The sequence below is a fragment of the Moschus berezovskii genome, chromosome 22 (assembly GCF_049115385.1).
Source record: "Moschus berezovskii isolate FMDL1 chromosome 22, NW_MosBer_1.0, whole genome shotgun sequence".
Taxonomy (NCBI): Eukaryota; Metazoa; Chordata; class Mammalia; order Artiodactyla; family Moschidae; genus Moschus; species Moschus berezovskii.
In genome coordinates, this window is record NC_142481.1 from 70,871,050 (window position 1) to 70,893,634 (window position 22,585).

Consider the following 22,585-nt stretch of genomic DNA (forward strand, 5'->3'; position numbering starts at 1 on the left):
TAAAGGCTAATAGAGTTTTGCCAAGAGAACGCACTGGTCATAGCAAACACCGTCTTGAACAACACAAGGAAAAATCTACACATGGACATCACCAGATGGTCAACACCGAAATTAGATTGATTATATTCTTTGCAGGCAAAGAAGGAGAAGCTCTATACAGTCAGCAAAAACAAGACGAGGAGCTGACCATGGCTCAGATCATCAAAGCATTATTGCCAAATTCAGACTTAACTTGAAGAAAGTTGGGAAAACCACTAGACCATTCAGATATGCCCTCAATCAAATCCCTTATGATTATACAGTGGAAGTAAGAAATAGATTTAAGGGACTAGATCTGACAGATAGAATGCCTGATGAACTTTGGAGGGAGGTTCGTGACATTGTACAGGAGACAGGAACCAAGACCATACCCATGGAAAAGTAATGCAAAAAGCAAAATGGCTGTCTGAGGAGGCCTTACAAATAGCTGTGAAAAGAAGAGAATCGAAAAGTAAAGGAGAAAAGGAAAGATATTAGCATCTGAATGTAGAGTTCCAAAGGATAGCAAGGAGAGATAAGAAAGCCTTCCTCAATGATCAATGCAAAGAAATAGAGGAAAAAAACAGAATAGGAAAAACAAGAGATCTCTTCAAGAAAATTAGAGATTCCAAGGGAATATTTCATGCAAAGATTGGCTTGATAAGGACAAAAATGTTATGGACCTAACAGAAGCAGAAGATATTAGGAAGAGGTGGCAAGAATACACAGAAGAATTGTACAAAAAAAGATCTTTACAATCAAGATAATCACCATGGCGTGATCACTGACCTAGAGCCAGACATCTTGGAATGTGAAGTCAACTGGCCCTTAGAAAACATCACTATGAACAAAGCTAGTGGAGGTGATGGAATTCCAACTGAGCTATTTCAAACCCTGAAAGATGATGCTGTGAAAGTGCTACACTCAATATGCCAGCAAATTTGGAAAACTCAGCAGTGGCCAGGGGACTGGAAAAGGTCAGTCTTCATTCCAATCCCAAAGAAAGGCAGTGCGAAAGAATGTTCAAACTACTGCACAATTGCACTCATCTCACATGCTAGTAAAGTCATGTTCAAAATTCTCCAAGCCAGGCTTCAGCAATATGTAAACTGTGAACTCCCAGATGTTCAAGCAGGTTTTAGAAAAGGCAGAGGCACCAGAGATCAAATTGCCAACATCGGCTGGATCATGGAGAAAGCAAGAGAGTTCCAGAAAAACATCTATTTCTGCTTCACTGACTATGCCAAAGCTTTTGACTGTGTGGATCACATTAAATTGTGGAAAATTTGAGAATATCATACCACCTGACCTATCTCTTGAGAAAGTTGTATGCAGGTCAGGAAGCAACAGTTAGAACTGGACATGGAACAACAGACTGGTTCGAAATAGGAAAAGGAGTGCATCAAGGTTGTATATTGTCACCCTGCTTCTTTAAATTATATGCAGAGTACAACATGAGGAACGCTGGGCTGGAAAAAGCCAAGCTGGAATCAAGATTGCTGGGAGAAATATGAATAACCTCAGATATGCAGATGACACCACCCTTATGGCAGAAAGTGAAGAGGAACTAAAGAGTCTCTTGATGAAAGAGAAAGAGGAGAGTGAAAATGTTGTCTTGAAGCTCAACATTCAGAAAATAAAGATCATGGCATCTGGTCCCATCACTTCATGGGAAATAGATGGGGAAACAGTGGAAGCATTCTCAGACTTCATTTTTCTGGGCTCAAAAATCAATTCAGATGCTGATTGAAGCCATGAAATGAAAAGACGCTTACTCCTTGGAAGGAAAGTTATGACCAACCTAGATAGCATATTAGAAAGGAGAGACATTACTTTGCCAACCAAGGTCCGTCTAGTCAAGGCTATGGTTTTTCCCATGGTCATGCATGGATGTGAGAGTTGGACTGTGAAGAAAGCTGATCGCTGAAGAATTGATGCTTTTGAACTGTGGTGCTGGAGAAGACTCTTGAGAGTCCCTTGGACTACAAGGAGATCCAACCAGGCCATTCTAAAGGAGATCAATCCTGGGTGTTCATTGGAAGGACTGATGCTAAAACTGAAACTCCAATTCTTTGGCCACCTCATGCAACGAGTTGACTCACTGGAAAAGACTCTGATGCTGGGAGGGATTGGGGGAGGGAGGAGACGGGGACGACAGAGAATGAGATGCCTGGATGGCATCACCAGCTCTATGGACATGAGTTTTGATGAACTCCGGGTGTCTGTGATGGACAGGGAGACCTGGTGTGCTGTGGTTCATGGGGTCGCAAAGAGTCGGACACGACTGAGTGACTGAACTGAACTGAACTGATGCCACGTGGCAAAGTGGAAGTATCTGGAGCTCTGACTGGTGTTCTGGAACTGTCCCAGTATGCACCCAAGCCCATATTGGGTACCCCTTCTTGTTCCAGCACTTCTTTCTTTTGGGGAAAAATGTCCAATGCTGGAAGGGGATACAGCACACACTTACATGAAATCGAATCAGCATGGACCTGAAACTCAGGGCTTCTCTACCATCACCTGGATTTTCAACCTAACTCCCCAAGAGGCAGGGTTGGCTACTGAGCACAGGAGAAGTCCAGGCTCATACCTGTCACTGGTTCTGTCCCCACTAACTCCAACCCCACCTCTCACCAAACTGAGAGTTTCCAATACACAAGAAGCAAACTTAATCTGGAATGTAGAATTATGGAAATCGCCCAATCTTAAAAACAAAACGAAAAACAAGTTAAAAAGGAGAACAGTTTTAGAGACTTCTAGACAACATCACGTATACTAACTTTCAGTTTATTGGGATCTAAGAAGGAAAAGAGAGAGAGAAAGGGGTCAAATATGTATATTGAACGTGCTGAAAGGGAAAAACTTGCAATCTGTAATACTCTACCCAGCAAGATTATCATCCCGAATTGGAGAGAAGTAATTCTCAGACACGCAAATCTAAGAGCTTATCCATACTAAACCGACACGGAAGGAAATATTTAACAGTCTTCTCTAATTGGAAAAAGAAGTAAAAATATACAGAGAAGGAAAAAACTCCCATCATTGCACACAATCACATAGTAAAGGCTGTGTTTCAACCAAGTAGAGAGTCTAGTATGAAAATTAAAGAAAAGTGAATTGCAGTTTAAACGCTAACTACATTAAACATCCTATTACATAAATGGACAGAGCGTCCTGACAGAAAAGCAATAAGAAAATTGTAGTCTTAAATGACAGATTAGAGTAGTTGAACATAGTAGATACCTACAGCATTTTTTGTTATTCTTCAGTTACTAAGTTTTCTGACTCTTTTGAAACCCCATGGGCTGTAGCCCTCCAGGCTCCTCTGTCCATGGGATTTCCCAGACAAGAACACTGGAGTTTATTGCATTTCCTTCTTCAGGGGATCTTGCGGACCCAGGGATCAAACCTGCACCTTCTGTGTTGCAGGCAGATTCTTTACCTCTGAGCCACCCGGCATAGTCTATCCCAAAATAGCAGAATACATACCTTGAAGTGCACACAGGACATTTTTTCAGGGATGATCAAATGCTAGGCCAAAATACAAGTCTTAACACACTTAAGAAGACAGAAATTATATCAAGCACTTTTTCTGACCACAATGGTACAAAATAAGAAATCAATTACAGGAGGGGAATATGGGACAAACACAAATATATGGAGACGAATTAACATGCTACTAAACACAAATAAGTTAATGAAGAAAAAAAAGGGAATCAGAAAATACTTTGAGACTAATAAAAACACCAACTTTCCAAAATCTACTGGATTTAGCAAAAGCAGTTCTAGGGGAAATTGTATCATGACAGATGCTTCACTCAAGGGCGGGGGTAAAATCTATAATAAACAACCTAACTTACTATGTAAATGAAGTAGAAAAAGAAGAATAAATAAAGCCCCAAATCCTCAGAATGAAGGCAATAATAAAGATCAGAGAGGACATTAATAAAATAGAGACTTACCCTTTCCTAAAGTAAAAATATGTCAGTTAAGTGAAAATATGTTTTTTGAAAAGATAAAATTTGTAGGAGTGATGTGCACTTTCTTGAGTTTTACACATTCATAAGTGAATGGTCTGTATCTCGTGCCTTTGTTGGTTTTTTCTGAGCTGTAGTTTCTGGGAAATGAGAAGCTCTCATTCCTATAACTCTTGTAACCCAGTCATTCGTGTGCCTCCTTCATGAGGATTCAGTGCGGCTGGGGTGCTGTTATCCCTCTGATGGCAACTCAAACTCTGTGTGAAGCCCCAATGGTCTGTCACTTATTCTTATTTTGTATTGTACTATATTTTATTTACAGTGTTGTGTTTGTTTTAGGTGTATAACAAAGTGATACAGTTATATATGAATTAAGAAAAGCAATTCCCGTCTTTTAATGGGGTGCTCATGGTTTATAACATAAATGGCATTATTTTGAGAGAGGGATATCTTAGGTATGACATTGGGTTTTTTTTTTCTTTTTGCAGCTTGAGGCAGTTTTAAATTAACTTAATGTAGCTTTTTACAACTGTTTATTCTATAGTATTTTTTCATTTGATGAAATTTTAACTGTTAAAGTTTTTGGCATTGTGCTTTGTGCCATTTATTAATATGAAGTAAATAAAAGTAAAGCATTTAGTTCACTGACTTGAACCACACACAAAACTGGATCACACAAAACACAATCAAACTGAAATCAAGGACTTGACCCTAATATTCCTAGAGATAAAGCTAGTTTCAACAATCACGACAGACAGTTCTATCTAAAAATAAACAAGTAAGAAAAAATAAGAAAATTTTCCTTCCATGACAAAGATGAAATATCAACAAATTCCTGTTAATGATGGACCTAAAATGTAGTATGGTCACAAAGATGTCGGAAACAGAAGTGAAAAATCTATTATTTAAAAGATGTGGTAGACGAAAATACAGAAAAGAAAGAAAGGAAAACAAAGACAAAGTAAACTAAAACTTTCATGAAAAAATCAAAATACAAAAGGGAAAAAAAGCAATTTGCATTTTCACAGAGCTAAACACTGCATTTACACAGGGAGGATACTCAAAGGAAGTATGCCAAGAGATATAGAGTATAACAAGATGTTATTTCCAAGAAAAAATAATTGATTTTGCTCTTGAGCATGTGTGTATGAAAAAGAAAAATTCAAATACTGTGTTGTACAAATGAAACAAACAAAAAATAAATAAAATTAACAAAGATCAAAGACAAAAACAATTCAATTTTGAAAGGTTGTATGGTACTAGAGATTTGTCAGTTTTTCTCTAGGTTGTCCAATTGATTGGCATATAACTATTTGTAGTATCCTTTTATGATTTTTCCCTGTGCTGTGATGTTGGCTGTGATGTCTCCTTTGTATTTGTTTATTTGAGTCATCTATCATTTATTTTTGATTAAAGGGCTTCCCTGGTGGCTCAGAGGTTAAAGCGTCTGCCTCCAATGCGGGAGACCCGGGTTCGATCCCTCATCCGGAAGATCCCCTGGAGAAGGAAACAGTAACCCACTCCAGTATTCTTGCCTGGAGAATCCCATGGATGGAGAAGCCTGGTAGGCTACAGTCCACGGGGTCGCAAAAAGTCGGACACGACTGAGCGACAGAACGGAACGGAACCTGGCTAAAAATTTAATTATTTTGTTTATCTTTTCAAAAAATATCTTTTCACTTAACTGATATTTTTTTCACTTAAGGAAAGGGGAAGTCACAATTATATTAATGTCCTCTCTGATCTTTATTATTGCCTTCATTCTGAGGACTTGGGGCTTTATCAATTCTTCTTTTTCTACTTCATTTATATAGTAAGTTATGTTGTCTATTTCAGTTTCTACCCCCGCCTTGAGAGAAGCATCTGTCACTATACAATTTCCCCTAAAACTGCTTTTGCTAAGTCCGATAAATTTTGAAAAGTTGCTGTTTTTATTAGTCTCAATGTATTTTCTGATTCCCTTTTTGATTTCATCATTAGCTCATTGGTATTTAGTAGCATGTTGTTTCCTCTCCATATATTTCTGTTTGTCCCATATTTCCCTCCTGTAATTGATTTCTTATTTTGTACCATTGTGTCAGAAAATGTGCTCGATATTATTTCTGTCTTCTTAAATGTTTTGAGACTTGTTTTGTGGTCTAGCATTTGATCATCTCTGAACAAATGTTCTGTGCCCACTTGAAGGTGTGTATTCTGCTATTTTGGTATAGACTATGGCAGGTGGCTCAGAGGTAAAGAATCTACCTGCAACACAGAAGTTGCAGATTTGATCCCTGGGTCAGCAAGATCCCCTGGAAAAGGAAATGCAATAAACTCCGGTGTTCTTGCCTGGGAAAGCCCATGGACACAGGATCCAGGAGGGCTACAGCTCATGGGGTTTCAAAAGAGTCAGACAACTTAGTAACTGAAGAACAGCAAGAAATGCTATAGGTATCTATTCAGTTCAACTATTCTAATCTGTAATTTAATTCTACAGTTTCCTTATTGCTTTTCTATCAGTATGCTCTGCCCATTGATGTAATAGGGTGTTTAATGCAATTAGCGTTTAACTTGCAATTCACTTGTCTTTTAATTTTCATACTAGATTATGTACTTGGTTGATCCACAGACTTTACTATGTGTTTGTGTGTACTGGTGGGAGTTTTTCCCTTCTCTGTAGATTTTTACTTCTTTTTCCGCTTAGAGAAGCCTCTTTAATATTTCTTTCTAGTTGGCTTAGTATGGGATAAGCTCTTAGTTTTTGCTTGTCTGAGAAGTTTTTCTCTCCAATTCTGTATGACAATCTTGCTGGGTAGAGTATTATAAGTTGAAAGTTTTTCCCTTTCAGCACGTTCAATATACATTTTTGACCCCTTTCGCTCTCTCTTTTCCTTCTACGACCCCCATAAACTGAATGTTAGTATACTTGATGTTGTCTAGAAGTCTCTTAAACTGTTCTGCTTTTTAACTTGTTTTTCCTTTATTTTCCCTTCTGAGCGATTTCCACAATTTTATGTTGCAGATTAATTTTGCTTCTTGTGTATTGGTAACTCTCACTTTGTTGAGAGGTGGGGCTAGAGATAGAGGGCCCAGAACCAGTGTCAGGTATGAGCCCAGACTTCTCCTGTGCTCAGGAGCCAACCCTGCCTATTGGGGAGTTAGGTTGAGTATCCAGTTGATGGTACAGAAGCCCTGAGTTCCAGGTCTACGCTGATTCGAATCCATGTAAGTGTGTGCTGTATCCCCTTCCAGAATTGGAAATTTTGCCCCAAAAGAAAGAAATGCTGGAGCAAGAGGGGTACCCTATATGGGCTTCGTTGCATACTGGTACAGGCCCAGCACACCAGTCAGAGTTCCAGATACTCCCACTGTGCCACCTCCATAAACACTGTTAATGGCTGCTCTCAACTTGTTCAGATGTAGGCCAGATCTGAGTTGGCTCCACTCCTGGCACCTGTACATTCTTCTCAGCCGTGGAAGCCTTTGCCATAATTGTGGGAAGGGGTGTTCTATGAGATAAGAGGGGCTGGAAAAGGCATTCAGAGTGGGATAGGTCATGACCTGGCCTTGTTCTGGGGAAACAGCCAGCATCCTGTGTAATTTCAACATGTTTCCTCTGCCTTGCTTTGTGAGTAATCAAACGTATGGTTGCCTTGGCAAACTCTTCACATAGAGATAAATAAATAAAGTCCCACCAACCCAAACAAAAGAGGAAGAGATAGGGAATCTACCTGATAGAGAATTCTGAATAATGATAGTGAAAATGATCCAAATTTTGAAAACAAAATGGAGTTACAGATAAATAGCCTGGAGACAAGGATCGAGAAGATGCAAGAAAGGTTTAACAAGCACCTAGAAGAAAAAAAAAAAGGGTCAATACATAAGGAATAATGCAATACATGAGATCAAAAACACTCTGGAGGGAACCAACAATAGAATAATATACTCAGAGTACAGGATAAGTGAGATAGAAGATAGAATGGTAGAAATTAATGAAAGAGAGAGGAAGAAGGAAAAACGAATTCAAAGAAATAAGCACTATCTCAGAGACCTCCTGGACAAAGTTAAAAGTCCCAACATTCATATCATAGGAGTCCCAGAAGATGAAGACAAAATGAAAGACCAGGGGGAAATACTTGAGGAGATGATATATGAAAAGTTCCTAAAATAGGGAAGGAAATAATCACCCAAGTCCAAGAAACCCAGAGTGTCCCAAACGGGAAAAACCCAAGGCAAAACAAAAAAACACACATGTTAATAAAATTAACAAAGAGCAAAGACAGAGAACAAATATTAAAGCAGCAAGGGAAAAACAGGAAGTAACACACAAGGTGATTCCCAGAAGGATAACCGCTGATCTTTCAATAGAAACTCTTCAGGCCAGGAGGGAATGGAACAGCATACTTACAGTGATGAAAGAAAATAGCGTACAGCCCAGATTACTGAACCCAGCAAGGATCTCGTTCAAATATGAAGGAGAAATCAAAAGCTTTACACACAAGCAAAAGCTGAGAGAATTCAGCATCAGCAAAACAGCTCTCCAACAAATGCTAAAGGACCTTCTCTAGACAGGAGTCAAAAAAGGATTTATAAACCCGAATCAAAAACTATAAAGGAAATGGCAATGCGAACATACTTATCAATAATTACCTTAAATATAAATGAGTTGAATGCCCAAACCAAAAGACAAAGACTTGCTGAATGGAACAAAAAAAAATACCCCTATATGTTGTCTACAAGAGACACACTTCGAAAAGAGGTACACATACAGGATTAAAGTGAAGGGCTAGAAAAAATTATTCCATGCAAACAGAGACCAAAAGAAAGCAAGAGTAGCTATATTCATATCAGATAAAGTAGATTTTAAAACAAAGGCTGTGAAAAAGGACAAAGAAGGAATCTACATAATGATCAAAGAATCAATCCAAGAAGAAGATAAAACAATTATAAGTATTTATGCTCCCAACATAGGAGCACTGCAATATGTAAGACAATTACTTACAAGTATGAAAGGGGAAATTAATAATAACACAATATTAGTGGGAGACTTTAATACCCCACTCACACCTATGGATAGATTAACTAAACAGAAAATTAACAAGGAAACACAAAGGTTTTCATTCTCTGGTCAGAGAACGAAGATCCCACAAACTGCCTGGTGCCCCCCACCCCCAAAAAATTATTTGTCTGTGGTGATCCTGTTTGTCATATGCACTGAGATTGGGCCACCTCCTCTTCCCTTCCCTTGGGGACACACTATTCTGACCAATTTCTTAGGATTACAGTGGCCTAATTGATATTTGGTGTGTTCCCTCCAAACATTATTTTATTTGATGGGAGTGAAAGCTGTGGGTTTTAATTGTATCAGCCTTTTGTGCTTCCTGAGCACCTTTAGCTGACAGTATAGGCCAGTGATGCAACAAAGCCCATTATGACGTAGGTGGCCAGGAAATTATTTCTGCCTACTTTACTCAGGGGAAGTATGACATTGACCATCCCCATGTTAAACTCTCTTCCCATTTGTGTTCTGGTAATCTAAACCCTAATTTCATTCCACACCCCAAACAAAGGCAGTATCACCACATCACTAACCCTTGCCGCTGAGATCAATTGTTAAGCAGGGTTATCCATCTTCAGTGCAGACTCCTGACCCAGTCCAGACCTGTACTCTCTGGTTAACTGGGGGCCTGAGGGTCTGCTAGGGACTCCCAGGACTCCACACCTCTCCCCAATCAGGTGTCCACCTCTTCTCTTCCTCCGCTCCCTTGCCAACAGAAATTTCACACACAAGCACACACAAACACACACAAACACACACAATTATCTTTTTTTTTTTCACGATTTGATGTTTATTTTAATGGCAGCCATCGGTTTACTATGTTATTGTGAGAGTCAGTCTTTTCCTGATTGGCCATTTGTAAGAAAGCAGACCTCTGGAGAAACAATTCTAAACTGTCTGAGCTTTGGTGTTCAATTTCTGGCTACAAAGGTTGTACTTCTCCAGGGACTCTCATTCTGGGACTGCTGAGCTTATCTTCTCTTTCAATTATGCCTCCTTCTTGGATTCTGCCTCATATTTTGGTACCTTTTTCGACATCACGCCATTGTGATAATCTTGGTCATAAAGATCTTTTTTGTACAGTTCTGTGTATACTTGCCACCTCTTCTTAATATCTTCTGCTTCTGTTAGGTCGATACCATTTCTGTCCTTTATCGAGCCCATCTTTGCATGAAATGTTCCTTTGGAAACTCTAATTTTCTTGACGAGATCTCTTGTTTTTCCTAGTCTGTTGTTTCCCTCTATTTCTTTGCATTGATCACTGAGAAAGGCTTTCTTATCTCTCCTTGCTATTCTTTGGAACTCTGCATTCAAATGCTTATATCTTTTCTTTTTTCCTTTGCTTTTCACTTCTCTTCTTTTCACAGCTATTTGTAAGGCCTCCTCCGACAGCCATTTTGCTTATTTGCATTTCTTTTCCATGGGGATGGTCTTGGTCAGTGTCTCCTGTAAAATGTCATGAACCTCTGTCCATAGATCATCAGGCACTCTATCTATCAGTTCTAGTCCCTTAAATCTATTTCTCACTTCCTCTGTATAATCATAAGGGATTTGATTTAGGTCAAATTTGAATGGTCTAGTAGTTTTCCCTACTTTCTTCAATTTAAGTCTGAATTTGTCAGTAAGGAGTTCATGATCTGAGCCTCAGTCAGCTCCTGGTCTTATTTTGGCTAACTGTATAGAGTTTCTCCATCTTTAGCTTCAAAGAATATAATCAATCTGATTTCGGTGTTGACCACCTGGTGACGTCCATGTGTAGAGTTTTATCTTGTGTTATTGGAAGAGGGTGTTTGCTATGACCAGGGCATTCTCTTGGCAAAACTCTATTAGCCTTTACCCTGCTTCATTCCGTGCTCCAAGGCCAAATTTGCCTGTTACTCCAGATGTTTCTTGACTTCCTACTTTTGCAATCCAGTACCCTATAATGAAAAGGACATCTTTTTTGAGTGTTAGTTCTAAAAGGTCTTGTAGGTATTCATAGAACAATTCAACTTCAGCTTCTTCAGCATTACTGGTTGGGACATAGGCTTGGATTACTGCAATATTGAATGGTTTGCCTTGGAAACGAACAGAAATCATTCTGTCGTTTTTAAGATTGCATCCAAGTACGGCATTTCGGACTCTTTTGTTGACCATGATGGCTACTTCATTTTTACTAAGGGATTCCTGCCCACAGTAGTAGATATAATGGTCATCTGAGTTAAATTCACCCAAGCCAGTCCATTTTAGTTCACTGATTCCTAGAACATCTACATTCACTCTTGCCATCTCCTGTTTGACCACTTCCAATTTGCCTTGATTCATGGACCTAACTTTCCAGGTTCCTATGCAATATTGCTCTTTACAGCATCGGACCTTGCTTCTATCACCAGTCACATTGACAACTGGGTATTGGTTTTGCTTTGGCTCCATCCCTTCATTCCCTCTGGAGTTATTCCTCCACTGATCTCCAGTACCATACTGGGCACCTACTGACCTGGGGAATTCCTCATTTAGTATCCTATCATTGTGATCTTTCATACTGTTCATGGGGTTATCAAGGCAAGTATACTGAACTGGTTTGCCATTCCCTTCTCCAGTGGACCACATTCGGCTGTGGTCCATGTGATCAGATTGACGAGGTTTCTCTGATTATGATTTCATAGCAAATATGGTGAGAGTTTTTGAAATGAATGAATATTGAATTTTGCTAAATACTTTCACAGCATCTATTGAGATGATCATGTGATTTTTGTCTTTCTCTTTCCTAATGTGTTGTACCACACTGACTAATTTGCAGATATTGAACCATCCTTGTACCCCTGGAATAGTTCCATATTGATCATGGTATATTATGGTTTAAATATGATGTTGAATTTGGTTCTCTCATATTTTGTGAAGAATATTCACATCTATATTGGACGGCAATATTGGCATTGAGTTTTCTTTCTTGGTGGTGTCTTTGTTTGGTTTTGGTGTTAGGAAAATAATAGTTTCATGACAAATTTGGGAGTACTATATTTTCTCAATTTTTTGGAATAGCTTGGGAGTGGTGAGTATAAAATCTTCTGTATATGTTTGTAAACATTCTGCTGTGAAGCTGTGTGGTCCTGAAATTTATTTTACTAAGATATTTTTTATTATAAATTCAAATTCACTACTAGTGTTTCAACTATTCAGATTATAAATTCCTTCTTGATTCAGTTTTGAAAGGTTGTATGGTCCTAGAGATTTCTCAATTTCTTTGAGGTTGTGCAAGTGTTTGGCATATAACTATTTGTAGTATCCTCTCATGATTGTTCCCTATTGCTTTGATGTTGGCTGTAATGCCTCCTTTGCATTTGTTTGTTTGAGTCATCTGTCTTCTTTTTTTGAGGAACCTGGCTAAAGACTTAATAATTTTGTTTATCTTTTCAAAAAATATCTTTTCATTTAACTGATATTTATTTACTTTAGGAAAGGGGAATTCTCAATTTTATTAATGTCCTCTCTGATCTTTATTATTGCCTTCATTCTGAGGATTTGGGGCTTTATTTATTCTTCTTTCTCTACTTCATTTATATAGTAAGTTAAGTTGTTTATTTCAGTTTCCCCCCCCGCCTTGAGGGAAGCATCTGTTACTATACAATTTCCCCAGTACTGCTTTTGATAAATCCAATAGATTTTGGAAAGTTGCTGTTTTTATTAGTCTCAAAGTATTTTCTGATTCCCTTTTTGATTTCTTCATTGGCTAATTGGAATTTAGTAGCATGTTGTTTCACCTCCATATGTTTGTGTTTGTTGCATATTCCCCTCCTGTAATTGATTTCTTATTTTGTACCAATGTCGTTAGAAAAAGTGCTTAAATAATATCTGTCTTCTTAAATGTGTTGAGACTTGTTTTGTGGCCCAGCATTTGATCATCATTGAAAAAATATCCTGTGCACCATTGAAGGTGTGTATTCTGCTATTCTGGAATAGACCATGCCAGGTGGCTCAGAGGTAAAGTACCTATCTTGCCTGGAGCCAGCGAGGGATATCCTACTTGTGGCAAAGGTCAATTGGGGAAGAGGTCTGATGGCAAAGGCTAATCAGGACTCGAGGGACCCCCTGGACTTACCCAAGCATCTACCCCAAAGAAAACCAGAGTCTGACTGCCTTACTATCTTACGCCTCTTACCAAGTCCTCTAATACTTACGGGGACTTCCCCCAATCACCTTTCTCTGAAAACATTAATTCAGAGCTGAGGTTAAAAATTTCTCCTTGGCTTAATAGGAGTGTTCCATTCCAAGCCCCTCTGATAGCTTTCTAACTTGCCTGACAAGTTTGTCCGGGCTCTTACAACTACGAATGTGACTGTTTACAGCCTCCCAGCTATGCAAGGACAGAAAGCCTAATATTCTAAAATGCAGGAATTTGTTGAAGAAGTTAAAATCATTAGAATAGTACTATAAAAGCTTTCATTGTTGAATCAATGCTTGCTGCAATGTTTCCATATTTTCTATGTATTGTATCCTTGGAAATATATTAATCACATATAGAGAAAATCAGTAGTAGCCTTTGATTTAACCACATCAGATCTTAAGTTAAAAAAATTCCTTTCTTGTAGCTCACTACACCCTTGCCTTATAGTAATATAACCTTGTCATGTGTCTTTGGAGAATAGCGCCTGAGTTTAGGAAAATCACCTTGAAAGAATATAAGCCCTTTTCTAGGTGATTAACCTTCATTAGGATAGAGGGCCATAAACTGTTAGCAGGCCTCCTGGCCAGAGGATGATATAAACCACGTAAAACTTTTGTATATCATGAGACATACCAAAATAAGCCCTGATCCTGATAAGGGTCAAGATTGCTGACCCCACGTGATTTTTGTGTGACTCTATACCTCCCTTTCTCTATTTTTTATGTGCACAACTTAGGGTGTAAAAGCAGCACTGGAAAATAAATTTGGGCCTTGCTCACTGAAGCTTGGTCTCCCCATGTTTTTTCTCCTTTTCTCTATTCGCCTTTTTCCGGTTGAGATCCTTGAAGCGCTGGGCCCTCTGCATTTACTTATCTGCCTGGGGTTCTAAGACCCACTTGAAGGGGTGCCCTGGTGGGGTGCCTCCAGTGATTCCAGAGTGCTCCTGCAGCCTACGTAAACACAGCAAACCCCGTGCTGGGATTTTATTGGTTTCCTGCGTAAACCAAGGAATTATCAGCCTCTCTCTCTCTCTCTGTCTCTCTCTGTGTCTCTCTCTCTCACTGACGCTGATGCCATTCATCCCGAGGATATCCTGGGTCCATATGGAGCAGGTCCCCGATAATGTCTGAAACACAGAAGATGCAGATTTGAACCCTGGGTCAGCAAGATGCCATAGGAAAGGAAATGCAATAAATTCCAGTGTTCTTGCCTCGGAAATTCCATGGACTGTGGAGCCTGGAGGGCTACAGCCCATAGGGTTTCAAAAGAGTCAGACAACTTAGTAACTGAAGAACAACTACAAAATGCTGTACGTATCTATTAAATTCAATGCAAAGAAATAGAGGAAAACAAAAGAATAGGAAAAACAAGAGATATTTTAAAGAAAATTAGAGATATCAAGGGAACATTTCATGCAAAGATGGGCTTGATAAAGGACAAAAGTGGTATGGACCTAACAGAAGCAGAAAATATTAAGAAGAGTTGTCAAGAATACACAGAAGAACTGTACAAAAAAAGAACTTCACGATGAAGATAATCACGATGGTGTGACCACTCACCTGGAACCAGACATCTTGGAATGTGAAGTCAAGTGGGCCTTAGAGAGCATCACTACGAACAAAGCTAGTGGAGGTGATGGAATTCCAATTCAGCTATTTCAAATCTTGAAAGATGATGCTGTGAAAGTGCTGCACTCAATATGCCACCAAAGTTGCAAAACTCAGCAGTGGCTACAGGACTGGAAAAGGCCAGTCTTCATTCTAATCCCAAAGAAAGGGAATGCCAAAGAATGCTCAAACTACCGCACAATTGCACTCATCTCAAAAGCTTGTAAAGTCATGCTCAAAATTCTCCAAGCCAGGCTTCAGCAATATGTGAACCGTGAACTTCCAGATGCTCAAGCAGGTCTTAGAAAAGACAGAGGTACCAGAGATGACATTGCCAACATCCGCTGAATCATGGAGAAAGCAAGAGAGTTCCAGAAAAACATCTATTTCTGCTTCATTGACTATGCCAAAGCCTTTGACTGTGTGGATCACAATAAACTGTGGAAAATTCTGAAAGAGATGGGAATACCACACCACCTGACCTGCCTCTTGAGAAACCTGTATGCAGGTCAGGAAATAACAGTTAGAACTGGACATGGAACAACAGACTGGTTCCAAAGAGGAAAAGGAGTGCAACGTTTGTATACTGTCACCCTGCTTATTTAACTTATATGCAGAGTACATCATGAGGAACGCTGGGCTGGAGGAAGCACAAGCTGGAATCAAGATTGCCTGGAGAAATATCAACAACCTCAGATATGCAGATGACACCACATTATAGTAGAAAGTGAAGAGGAACTAAAGAGCCACTAGATGAAAGTGAAAGAGGGGAGTTAAAAGTTTGACTTGAAGCTTAACATTCAGAAAACGAAGATCATGGCATCTGGTCCCATCACTTCATGGAAAATAGATAGGGAAACAGTGGAAACAGTGTCAGACTTTATTTTTGGGCTCCAAAATCACTGCAGCCTGGAAATTAAAAGACGGTTACTCTTTGGAAGGAAAGTTATGACCAACCTAGAGAGCATATTAAAAAGCAGAGATATTACTTTGCCAACAAAGGTCCGCCTAGTCAAGGCTATATTTTTTCCCGTGGTCATGTATGGATGTGAGAGTTGGACCTTGAAGAAAGCTGATCGCCGAAGAATTGATGCTTTTGAACTGTGGTGATGGAGAAGACTCTTGAGAGTCCCTTGGACTGCAAGGAGATCCAACCAGTCCATTCTAAAGGAGATCAATCCTGGGTGTTCATTGGAAGGACTGATGCTAAAGCTGGAAACTGCAATACTTTGGCCACCTCATGCGACGAGTTGACTCACTGGAAAAGAGTCTGATGCTGGGTGGGACTGGGAGTGGAAGGAGACGGGGACAACAGAGAATGAGATGGCTGGATGGCATCACCGACTCTATGGACATGAGTTTGAGTGAACTCCGGGAGTTGGTGATGGACAGGGAAGCCTGGCGTACTGTGACTCATGGGGTCGCAAAGAGTCAGACACAACTGAGCGACTGAACTGATGTGAACTGTAACGTGTATTTTAAGACTACAGTTTTCTTATTGCTTTTCTATTAGGATGCTCTCTCCATTGATGTAATAGAGTTTATTTAATGTAGTTAGCGTTTAATTTGCAATTCACTTGTCTTTTAATTTTCAAACTAGATTATCTACTTGGTTGGTACACAGCCTTTACTATGTGATTATGTGTACTGGTGGGAGTTTCTCCCTTCTCTGTAGATTTTTACTTCTTTTTCTACTTAGAGAAGACTCTAATATTTCCTTCCGAGTTGGTTTAGTATGGATAAGCTCTTACTTTTGCTTCTGTGAGAAGTTCTTCTCTCTATTACTGGATGATAATCTTTCTGGGTAGAGTATTTCAGGTTGCAAGTTTTTCCCTTTCAGCACATTAAATATACATTTTTTTGCCCCTTTCTCTCTCTTTTTTTCCTTCTATGACCCCAATAAAATGAATGTTAGTATACTTGTTGTTGTCTAGAATTCTCTTAAACTATACTCATTTTTAACTTGTTTTCATTTTCTTTTTCCTATTGGGTGATTTCCATGATTTTACTTACCAGTTTAATTTTGCTTCTTGTTTATTGACAACTCTCACTTTGTTGAGAGGTGGGGCTAGAGATAGAGAGGCCAGAACCAGTGCCAGGTATGAGCCCGGACTTCTCCTGTGCTCAGTAGCCCACACTGTCTATTGGGGAGTTAGCTTGAGTATCCAGTTGATGGTACAAAAACCCTGAGTTTCAGGTCCATTCTGATTCGATTTCATGTAAGTCTGTGCTGTATCCCCTTCCAGCATAGGAAATTTGGCCCCAAAAGAATGAAGTGTTAGAGCAAGAAGGGGTGCCCAATATTGGCTTTGGTGTATACTAGGACAGTCCCATCACACCATTCAGAGTTCCATATACTCCCACTGTGCCACCTCCATAAGCACTGTAATGGCTGCTCTCAACTTGTTCAGATGTAGGCCGGATCTGAGTTGTCTCTACTCCTGGCACCTGTACATTCTTCTCTGCAATGGAATCCTTTGTCATAGTTGTGGGAAGGGGTGTTCTATGAAATAAGAGGGGCTGGAATAGGCATTCAGAGTGTGTTAGGTCATGACCTGTCATTGTTATGGGGAAACAGCCAGCATCCTGTGTAATATCAACATGTTTCCTCTGCCTCGCTTTGTGAGTAAGTAAACGTGTGGTTTCCTCCGCAAACTCTTCACATAGAGATAGATAAATAAATAAATTCCAAACAAAAGAGGAAGTGATGGAGTCTACCTGATAAAGAATTCCGAATACTGATAGTGAAAATGATCCAAAATCTTGAAAACAAAATGGAGTTACAGATAAATAGTCTGGAATGAAGGAACGAGAAGATACAAGAAAGGTTTAACAAGCACCTAGAGGAAATAAAATAGAACCCATACATAAGAAATGATGCAATAGATGAGATACAAAACACTCTGGAGAGAACCAACAGTAGAATAATAGAGGCAGAAGATAGGATAAATGAAATAGAAGATAGAATGGTAGAAATAAATGAGAAAGAGTGGAAAAAAAGAAAAACGAATTAAAAGAAATGAGGACAATCTCAGAGAACTCAGGGACAATGTTAAAGGCCCCAACATTCGAATCATATGAGTCCCGGAAGATGAAGCCAAAAAAAAAAAAAAGGAAGGAAATAATATTCACCCAAGTCCAAGAAACCCAGAGAATCCAATACAGAAATAACCCAAAGCAAAAACACCCCAAGACACATGTTAATAAAATTAAGAAAGATCAAATACAAAGAACACATATAAAAAGCAGCAAGGGAAAAAGAGCAAATAACACACAAGGGGATTCCCACAAGGATCACAACTGATCTTCCAGTAGAAACTCTTCTACTGGGAGGGAATGGCAGGAGGGAATGGCAGGGCATACTTACAGTGATGAAAGAAAATAGCTTACATCCCAGATTACTATACACAGCAAGGATCTCATTCAAATATGAAGGAGAAATCAAAAACTTTACACAAAAGCAAAAGCTGAGAGTATTCAGCATCACCAAACCAGCTCTCCAACAAATGCTAAAGGACCTTCTGTAGACAGGAAGCAGAGAAAGGGGGTATAAACTCGAACCCAAAACAATAAAATAAATGGCAACAGGATCATACTTATCAATAATGACCTTAAATGTAAATGGCTTGAATGCCCCAACCAAAAGACAAAGACTGGCTGAATGGATACAAAAAGAAGACCCCTATATAGGTTGTCTACAGGAGACCCATCTAGAATCGAGGGACACATACAGACTGAAAGGAAGGTCTGGGAAAACATATTCTACTCAAATAGAGACCAAAAGAAACCAGGAGTAGCAATACTCATATAAGATAAAATAGACTTTAAGACAAAGGCTGTGAAAAGAGACAAAGAAGGACACTACATGTTGATCAAAAGATCAGTCCAAACAGAATATATAATAATTATAAATAGATATGCACCCAACACAGGAGCACCACAATATGTAAGACAAATGTTAATAATTATGAAAGGGGAAATTAACAATAAAACAATAAGAGTGGGAGACTTTAATACCCCACTCACACATATGGAGAGATCGACTAAACAGAAAGTTAACAAGGAAACACAAACGTTTTCAACCCCTGGTCAGGGAACGAAGATCCCACAAACTGCATGGTGCCCCCCTCCTCCAAAATTTATCTGTCTGTGGTGATCCTGTTTGTCATATGCACTGGCATTGGGCCACCTCCACTGCCCTGCCCTTGGGAACACACTGCTACCACACATTTCTTAGGATAACAGTGGCCCAATTGATATTTGGTATGTTCCCTCCAAATATTATTATAATCTTTGGGAGTGCTAGCTGCGGGTTTTAGTTGTATCAGCATTTTGTGCCTCCTGAGCCCCTTTAGCTGACAGCATAGGCGAGTGATGCAACAAAGCCCTTTATGACATAGGTGGCCAGGATTTGATTTCTGCCTGCTTTTCTCAGGGGTAGTATGACATTCACCGTCCCCATGGTGAACCCTCTTCCCATCTGGGTTCTGGCAATGTTTTTTTTTTTTTAACTGGAGGATAATTACTTTACAATAATATATATGGTTGGTTTTGCCATAAATTGACATGAATCTGCCATGGGTGTACATGTGTTCCCTTTCTTGAAACCCCCCTCCCACTTCCCTTCTCCCCATATCCTCCCTCCAGGTCATCCCCGTGCACTAGCCCTGAGCATCCTGTATCATGCATCGAACCTGGACTAGTGATCCATTTCAAACGCTGGCTCGGCACAACCGACCAGGCACAGAAGCGAAGCAGAGAGGAGCTACCCCAGGCCCAAGGTCAGGGCTGTGGCCGAGAGGAGCTATCCCACATCCAAGAGGCGATGGCTGTGCAGGCACAGGAGGGCTGAGAGGAGCTACTCCACATTCAAGGTGAGGAGGGGCGGCCTTGAGGAGATACCCCTCGTCCAATGTAAGGTACAGCGGCTTCAATTTGCTGGAGCAGCTGTGAAGAGATACTCCACGACCAAGGTAAGTGAAACCCAAATAAGACGGTAGGTATTTGGAGGGTGCATTAGAGGGCAGACACACTGAAATCATAATCACAAAAAACTAGTTGATCTGATCATATGGACCACAACCCTGTCTAACTCAATGAAACTAAGCCATGCCGTGTGGGGCCAACCAAGACGGACGGGTCATGGTGGAGAGGTCTGACAGAATGTGGTCCACTGGAGAAGCGAATGGCAAACCACTTCAGTATGCTTGCCTTGAGAACCCCATGAACAGTATCAAAAGGCAAAATGATAGGATAATGTATGAGGAATTCCCTAAGTTGGTAGTTGCCCAGTATGCTACTGGAGATCAGTGGAGAATTAACTCCAGAAAGAATGAAGGGATGGAGCCAAAGCGAAACAACTACCCAGTTGTGGATGCAACTGGTGATAGAAGCAAGGTCCGATGCTGTAAAAAGCAATATTGCATAGGAACCTGGAATGTTAGGTCCACGAATCAAGGCAAATTGAAAATGGTCAAACAGGAGATGGAGAGAGTGAATATAGACATTCTAGGAATCAGTGAACTAAAATAGACTGGAATGGTTGAATTTAACTCAGATGACCATTATATCTACTACTGTGGGCAGGAATCCCTTAGAAGAAATGGAGTAGCAATCATGGTCAACAAAAGAGTCCAAAATGCAGTACTTGGATGCAATCTTAAAAATGACAGAATGATTTCTGTTTTGTTTCCAAGGCAAACCATTCAATATTACAATAATCCAAGTCTATGCCCCAACCAGTAATGCTGAAGAAGCTGAAGTTGAATGGTTCTATGAATACCTACAAGAACTTTTTGAACAAACACCCAAAAAAGATGTCTTTTTCATTATAGGGGACTTGAATACAAAAGAAGGAAGTCAAGAAATACCTGGAGTAACAGGCAAATTTGGCCTTGGAGCATGGAATGAAGCAGGGCAAAGGCTAATAGAGTTTAGCCAAGAGAATACACTGGTCATAGCAAACACCCTCTTCCAGCAACACAAGAGAAGATTCTACACATGGACATCACCAGATGGTCAACACCGAAATCTGATTGATTATGTTCTTTGCAGCCAAAGATGGAGAAGCTCTATATAGTTAGCAAAAACAAGACCAGGAGCTGACTGTGGCTCAGATCATGAACTCCTTATTGCCAAATTCAGACTTAAATTGAAGAAAGTAGGGAAAACCACTAGACCATTCAAATATGACTTAAATCAAATCCGTTATGATCATACAGTGGAAGTAAGAAATAGATTTAAGGGTCTATATCTGATAGATAGAGTGCCTGACGAACTCTGAACGGAGGTTCATGACATTGTACAGGAAACAGGCACCAAGACCATCCCCATGGAAAAGAAATGCAAAAAAGCAAAATGGCTGTCGGAAGAGGCCTTACAAACAGCTGTGAAAAGAAGAGAAGCGAAAAGTAAAGGAGGAAAGGAAAGATATAAGCATCTGAATGCAGAGTTCCAAAGAATAGCAAGGAGAGATAAGAAAGCCTTCCTCAGCGATCTATGCAAAGGAACAGAGGAAAACAATAGAATAGGAAAAACAAGAGATCTATTCAAGAAAATTAAAGATATGGAGGGAATATTTCATGCAAACATGGGCTCCATAAAGGACAGAAATGGTATGGACCTAACAGAAGCCGAAGATATTAAGAAGAGGTGGCAAGAATACACAGAATAACTGTACAAAAAAGATCTTCACGACGAAGATAATGACGATGGCGTGATCACTCACCTGAATCCAGACATCTTGGAATGTGAAGTCAAGTGGGCCTTAGAGAGCATCACTACGAACAAAGCTAGTGGAGGTGATGGAATTCCAATTCAGCTAATTCAAATCGAGAAAGATGATGCTGTGAAAGTGCTGCACTCAATATGCCAGCAAATTTGGAAAACTCAGCAGTGGCCACAGGACTGGAAAAGGTCAGTCTTCATTCCAATCCCAAAGAATGGCAAAGCCAAAGAATACTCAAACTACCACACAATTGCACTCATCTCACACGCTAGTAAAGTCATGCTCAAAATTCTCCAAGCTAGGATTCAGCAATATGTGAACGGTGAACTTCCAAATGTTCAAGCAGGTTTTAGAAAAGGCAGAGGTACCAGAGATCAAATTGCCAACATCCGTTGGATCATGGAGAAAACAACAGAGTTCCAGAAAAACATCTATTTCTGCTTCATTGACTATACCAAAGCCTTTGACTGTGTGGATCACAGTAAACTGTGGAAAATTCTGAAAGCGATGGGAATCCCAGACCACCTGACCTGCCTCTTGAGAAACCTGTATGCAGGTCAGGAAGAAACAGTTAGAAATGTACATGGAACAACAGACTGGTTCCAAATAGGAAAGGAGTACATCAAGGTTGTATATTGTCACCCTACTTATTTAACTTATATGCAGAGTACATCATGAGGAACGCTGGGCTGGAAGAAGCACAAGCTGGAATCAAGATTGCTGGGAGAAATATCAATAACCTCAGATATGCAGATGACACCACTCTTATGGCAGAAAGTGAAGAGCAACTCAAAGGCCTCTTGAGGAAAGTGAAAGAGGAGAGTGAAAAGTTTGGCTTCAACCTTAACATTCAGAAAACGAAGATCATGGCATTTAGTCCCATCATTTCATGGGAAATAGATGGGGAAACTGTGGAAACAGTGTCAGACTATTTGTTTGGCCTTCAAAATCACTTCGGATGCTGACTGCAGCCATGAAATTAAAAGACGCTTACTCCTTGGAAGGAAAGTTGTGACCAACCCAGATAGCATATTAAAAAGGAGAGACATTACTTTGCCAACCAAGTCCGTCTAG